Consider the following 6,796-nt stretch of genomic DNA (forward strand, 5'->3'; position numbering starts at 1 on the left):
CCACAGCGAGCCTTGGAGTTACTGAGGGACTACTCGCAGCCTCAGGTCGCCGCTGCCAGCCTTTGCCACCCCGCCAAGACCCGGAGGTCAATGTCATAACCTGTGCGCGCCGGCGCACGCAAGGGGGCGGTGCTCGTGCCGGGGGCGGGGTCAGCGGCGGCGCACAGCGCTCGCGGGAGGGAAGTGAGAGACATGGGGGGGCGGGAAGTCAAGAGGCCACGCCCACAGCCAGCCGGGCGTCGTCGTCGCTCCACCCCGCGGCGCGGCTGAGAATCTGCTGCTTGCGGCAGCCGCTTCCTTGCGCTGGTGCGCGAACGGGCGGCCGAGGGCTCGCGGCGGCCGTAGCGGCGCGGCGGCCAATGAGGACGGCCGGAGGGGGCGGGGCGTCGGCTGCGGTTTTGTTCCGAGGTGGCTGAGGCGCGTCGTCCCCATGCGCGGAGCGCAGCCTGCGCGGCTGGCGCCCCGCCTCACTCAGGGAGCCGGGCGCTCGCCGGCCTCGCGGAGAGTGCTCCCGGCCGTCGTCGTCCTGCGCACCGCCACAAAGTCCGGCCGCGGGGACGCTGTGTCCTTGTGCTGTCTATCAGTCCGGAGTCCCCGCACGTCGGCCGGCACCGCGCAGCCGCACGTCGAAAGCCCGGTGCATCGCCGCAGCGCGCGGAACACCACCCCCTCGGGCCGGCAGGCGGCTCAGCGCCTTAAGGTCCCCGCGCGCCCCGGGCCCAGCGGGGTCCTCGTGTCCCGCGGCCGGGACACCCCAAGGTCCCCGGGGACCCAGATCTCCAAAGTCGTCGCTCGTCTCGCGACCCCTCCGAGCAGGCCAGGCCCCAAGCACTCCTGTTGTGCGCGCTCCTGCACGCCGGGCGGTAAGGCCTGCCCGCTGCGCCTGGGGCGCGCTGCCACTTGTTGAATCACTTCTCGTGTCGATATTGAGACCTGTTGTCGCCATGCTGAGCCTGTGGACCCTTGAGCCCACTGTTTCTGGGACTCAGTGATTGTTATTCTGTACTCAGGAAGCAGGAAGTTTGACAAGATAGGATGGTCCCTTAAGGGAATCAATCCTAAGAGCAGATACTTCCCAAGGACCCGTGGAAGGTGACTTAGAAGTGTATTCCGAATGGAGTGTAAGCCCCTTTCAGACTTCCTGTGAGTGGAGGATGGAATGTGAGTTGTAGACAGTGTATGTTGCCGCTCCTTATTGGCTACTAACTTTGTAGGTTGGGTTTTATTTTTCTTTAGTTTTAAGTAGGGATCTGAAATACATCACTTCAACTTAAATTCACGGTTGAATTTTTTTGCACTTAAGAGTATTTCATTATTGGATATATCTTTAAGTATGAACTTAAACTTCCATATATTTTTTTTTCTTTCTGGCGTTGAGACTTCTATCCCTGGGCCTGGCAAACCTATGCCTCCAGCCCATTACTTAGTGTATAATAATGTCTCGACTCTGAGAATTTTAAAGATGGATTAGTTTGACTTTAGAGGTTTTTTGTTTTGTTTTTGTTTTTTCTCCCGAGACAGGGTTTCTCTGTATCTCTGACTGTCCTGGATCTCACTCTGTAGACCAGGCTGGCCTCGAACTCAGAGATCCACCTGCCTCTGCCTCCTGAGTGCATGCGCCAGCTTAGTTTTTGCATTAAGAAATGTGACTGGTCCTTCTTCAAATACATTTTGGTAACCTTGTGTTTTTCTGATGGAAGTGGGTCTTTAAAGAGAGGTTCAGTATCTCATTCAGAAGCTAGAAGTGAGGATGGTTTTCTTTTGAAATCCTGAATATTACTCAATAGTGGAAATTGAAATTTTAACAGTCTAGAAATTGGATTTTCTTTCCACGGATTTGGTTAGCAGAGACCTGTATGTGGAAGTCCTTTCAGACTCTTTCCTGGGTCTGGCACCTAGTTCACTCCTTAACTCCTCTGTGACTATTGGACATAGCAAGCCTGCTCCCTTCCCATGGCTTGATTAATGATTCTGCTAACTGTCCCTGGAACTTAGATCCTTCTGGTATAGGAGCTTGTGGCTTGAACTGAAGCCATACTAATTTACATGGCCTTTTAGTTTTTCTTCACTGAGGTTGAATTTGACAATCATTGTAGAGACAGTTTTAGTTGCTACTCTGAAACAGAGAAAACATCAAACAATTTTTTAAAAATTAAAACATCGATTTCAGCCGGGCGGTGGTGGCGCACGCCTTTAATCCCAGCACTCGGGAGGCAGAGGCAGGCGGATCTCTGTGAGTTCCAGACCAGCCTGGTCTACAAGAGCTAGTTCCAGGACAGGCTCCAAAACTACAGAGAAACCCTGTCTCGAAAAAGCAAAAAACAAAAACATCGATTTCATTTGTATAGGTGAGCATTTTGCCTGATTGTGTGTCTGAATCACATGCATCCTTGGTGCCCTTGGAGGTGAGAAGAGGGTGTTGGTCCCAAGAAACCGGAGTTACTGGTGGTTGTGGGGATTCTGTGTCGTTGTTAGGGATCTAACACAGGTCCTCTGCAAGAGCAGCCAGTGCTCTTAACCACTCAGTTATTATTGTCCCTCCAGCCCAAACAATCCCCTGCCCCCCTGACAGGGTTCCTCTGTGTAGCCCAGGCTGCTCTGTCCTGTCTCTGCCTTCTCCAGAATGCTGGGATTAAAGGCCTGTGCTGCCCGACTTTTTTAAGTAGGCGCACTTCTAGCTGCAGAGATTCTGTGAATACACACGTGCACTCAGGGACCAGGAATATCAAGGAGCTCCAGTCCGAGAGAAAGAACATGATGTTACTGGTAGAGACAAGACTCAAGAAATCCTTAGGTATTTTACCTTGGTGCTTTGGAAACAGTGGGGAAAATTTTCTTTTATTTAAGAAAAACTTTATTTTAGCTTTTGAGACAAGCTCTCACTGTGTGACTCAGGCTAGCGGCCAGCTTGTGATCCAGCCTCCATCTCCTGTGTGCTGGAATTACAGGCATGTATCAGTATATTTAGCTCAAAAACATTTTTATGACATAATGAACACCTTTATTTTGTATGCTTACTTGAAAAATTAGTAATAACGAAGCTCAGTGTGAGCTTAAAATTAGAAATAATGAAAGAAATTATATAAACTCCTATATAGTCTAAAATGACATTTCTCAAAGGAAGAGAGTTCCAGGTACTTTAAGTCCTTGAGGCCTTGCTAATGGGTAGTTAATCTCCCTTTCTCCCCCCCCCCCCCCCACAGGGTTTCTCTGTGTCCCTGGCTGTCCTGGAACTCACTCTGTAGACCAGGCTGGCCTTAAACTCAGAGATCTGCCTGCCTCTGCCTCCTGAGTGCTGGGTTTAAAGGCGAGCACTAGAGTTAAAGGCATCTGCCTGGGTGGTGGACTGAGTAATTCATTCTTACTTTTAAGGGTTGGGGTTGAGCTAGTGAGTAGGCTGGCAGGAGTCTCAATCTGCACGTTCCACCCAGCTGATCAGAGCTCACCTGATGCCTTTTATCTGCGAGGAAGAGCTCAGGTACTGTCTTCTTCCATGTAGTGCTCTCCAGCCTGGACTCACCAGTAGTGATCATTTCTGATGATTTCCTTTTTAAATTTGTGGTTCTTTTATTGGATTGCAAAGGTGACATTACCCAAGAATGGATTCTGTGTGCTTGAAAAAGTAGGTGTGGTTGTGTCTGCCTATAATCTAATACTTGAGAGGTTGAGTCTAGCCTGGGCTATATAAAGAGAATGACTAGAATCAAAAAGTACCTTTATTTCCTGGTGGAGGTGGCACAGGCCTTTAATTCCAGTACTCTGCAGGCAGGAGCTGGTGGATCTTTGTGAGTTCAAGGACAGCCTGGTCTACAGAGTGAGTTCCAGAACAGTCAGGGCTACATCTTTGTTTTTTCAAGACAGAGTTTCTTTGTAGTTTTGGAGCCTGTCCTGGAACTAGCTCTTGTAGACCAGGATGGCCTTGAACTCACAGAGAGTCACCTGCCTCTGCCTCCCAAGTCCTGGGAGTAAAGGTTTGCACCATCACCGCCTGGCTCAGGGACGCATCTTTTGATGTCTCATTTTAGAAAAAGATTTATCTATTTTATTTTTATATTCATGACTGTTTTGCCTGCATGTATGTATGTGCACCACATGTGTGCTTGGTGCCTGTGGAAGACAGAAGGGGAGGCTGGGTCCTCTGGAATTGGAGTTGTGGATGGTTGTGAGCCACCATCTGGGTGCTGGAAATTGAACTTCTTTGCAAGAGCAACAGATACTCTTTAAGTGGTGAGCCATATCTCTAGCCCAGATGCCAAGCATTTTGAGTTTTTTTTTTTTTCTTTGTTTTTCGAGACAGGGTTTCTCTCTGGTTTTGGAGCCTGTCCTGTAACTAGCTCTTGTAATCCAGGCTGGTCTCGAACTCACAGAGATCCGCCTGCCTCTGCCTCCCTGAGTGCTGGGATTAAAGGCGTGCGCCACCCCCCCCCAAGCGTTTTGAGTTTTGACTAATGTGTAGTGATAGCATTTTTCATTTTAATGCTAGGCAGAGTGTTTCAATACCCTAAGGCTCTTTGCTCCAGTTCATCCCATCCCTCCCTCTCTCAGCCACTGGTCACTGCTTACCCTTTTTACTGTCTCTATAGTTTGCCTTTTTTGTCATACGTTTGGCATTCTTTTCATATTGGCTTCTTTCACTTAGAAATGAGGTGTAAGTTTCTTCCTTGTATTTCCTGGTTTGATGCCTCACTTTTAAAAGGCTTATTTTTAATTATGTGTATTGTGTGTGTTTGATTATGTGCAAGTGTTGTAAGTCCAAGTGCTGGCGGAGTCCAGAAGAGGGTGTTGGATCCCCTGGAGCTGGAATAGAGGTGGGTGTGAGCCATACAATGTGGGTGCTGGCAGCTGAACTTAGGTTATCTGCAAGAAGATGTATACTGAGTGCTGGCTAGTTCTGTGTCAGCTTGACCCAGTGAAAGAGAGACCCTCACTTGAGAAAATGCCTCTCCTAGATTGCTTATGGCCAATCCTGTTGGGCATTTTCTTGGTTGATGATTAATGTGAGCAGTGCCACCCTTGGGCTGGTGGTCCTGGGTGCTATAAGAAAGCTGATTTAAGGCCAGATATTGTGGCACACACCTTTAATCCTAGCACTGGGGAGGCAAAGGCAGGTGGATCTTTGTGAGTTTGAAGCCAGCCTGGTCTACAGAATGAGTTCCAGGACAGCCAAAGATACACAGAGAAACCCTGTCTGGAAAAACCAAAAACCAAAAAGCAAACAAACAAACAAAAAAACCCCCAAAAACCTCAAGCAAGTTTTGACTATATGAAGAAACAGAAAAAATGGATCTCTACACCAGAAAGGAGGCGAATGGAAGCCCTTGCAGACACCACACCTGTCATTGACATGTTCTTTGATTTCCTAGTCTTTAGAATGTGAGAAATAAGATTCTGGTTTTTTGTTTGTTTGTTTGTTTGTTTGTTTTTGAATAAATACTGTTTTATTGAGCCGGCCGGTGGTGGTGCACGCCTTTAATCCCAGCACTCAGGGAGGCAGAGGCAGGAGGATCTTTGTGAGTTTGAGACCAGCCTGGTCTACAAGTGCTAGTTTCAGGACAGGCTCCAAAGCCACAGGGAAACCCTGTCTCGAAAAAAACCAAAAAAACTTTTATCTGTGTGAGTATTTTGCCTATGTGTATGTCTGTGAACAACATGTATGTAGTACCCAAGGAAGCAAGAGGAGGGTGTCAGATCTCCTGAGACTAGAATTACAGATGATTGTGAGCTGCCATATGGGTGCTGGAAGTCGAACCCAGGTCCTCCAACAGAACAGCCAATGCGCTTCACTGCTGAGTCATTTCCCCAGGCCCCTATGGTCGTCGTCGTCTTTATTTCTTCTTTTCCTTCTTCTTAATTAATGACTTTATTTTAAAATTTTTATTAGATTTATTAATATTATTTTATGTGAGTGTTTTTGCCTAATTCCATATGTGTGCCCAGTGTCCATGGAGGTCAGATCTGGAACTGGAGTTAGGGATGGTTGTGAGCCACCATGTTGGTACTGGGAATGGAACCTGGGTCCTTTGCAAGAGCTGCAAGTGCTCCTAACCACTGGGCCATCTCTCCAGTCCCCATCCTGACCCTATGATATTCTTATGGACTAGGAAAATTAGAATTGCCTTGCCTGTATAGATTGAATTAGGACAATTTAGCATTTTGCATGGACGTGGGCTACTCATTGTTTTATGTTTCTCTGATTTGTTTCATCAGAGTTTCGAAGTTTTCCTCATAGATGTAGGTCATAGCCTGTTGGATATATATGTCAGTAATTTGTGGAATGCTTGCATAAATGACATTGGGTTTTTAATTTGCTTCCACTTGTTCATTGCTAGCATATGGGAAAACAATTTTTTCCCCCTGTTTTTGAAACTGGGTCTCACTGTGTAACCCTGGTGGTCCTGGAACTTGTTTTGTAGACCAGACTCATGTTGAACTTAGTGATCTGCTTGTCTTTGCTGGGATTAAAGATGTGTACCACCATGCTCAGCTGAGATTGCCTTTTCTGTGTTAATTCCAACAGTCTTAACTGTAATGGTTTATCTTTCCAGAGTTACTTTGTTAATTCTTTCAGATTTTCTACATAGATGATTGTGTAGTTTTATTCCCCCTCCCCCCTTTTTTTTAAGACAGGCTTTCCCTCTGTAGCCCTGGCTGTCCTGGAACTCCCTCTGTGCACCAGGCTGGCCTAGAACTCACAGAAATCCACCTGCCTCTACCTTTTGAGTATTGGGATTAAAGCATGTGCCACCACCACCTGGCTTTATTTTCCTTTTTTTCTTTTTTTTTTTTTTTTTTTTTT

At 47.4% G+C, this 6,796-nt stretch overlaps 1 protein-coding gene across 3 annotated transcripts in view; it reads left to right on the plus strand.

Annotated features, from left to right (window-relative positions):
• Positions 1-426: 426 nt before the first annotated feature.
• Fam53a (family with sequence similarity 53 member A) overlaps positions 427-6,796 on the plus strand; it is a 33,153-nt gene continuing 26,783 nt past the window's right edge. The window contains exon 1 of one of the 3 annotated variants that reach the window (XM_026788772.1): positions 427-863. The gene's annotated coding sequence lies outside the window, so the exon portion shown is untranslated. The other 2 variants (XM_005366074.2, XM_026788771.1) reach the window with 2 other exon arrangements.

The sequence above is a fragment of the Microtus ochrogaster genome, unplaced genomic scaffold (assembly GCF_000317375.1).
Source record: "Microtus ochrogaster isolate Prairie Vole_2 unplaced genomic scaffold, MicOch1.0 UNK6, whole genome shotgun sequence".
Lineage (NCBI taxonomy): Eukaryota > Metazoa > Chordata > Mammalia > Rodentia > Cricetidae > Microtus > Microtus ochrogaster.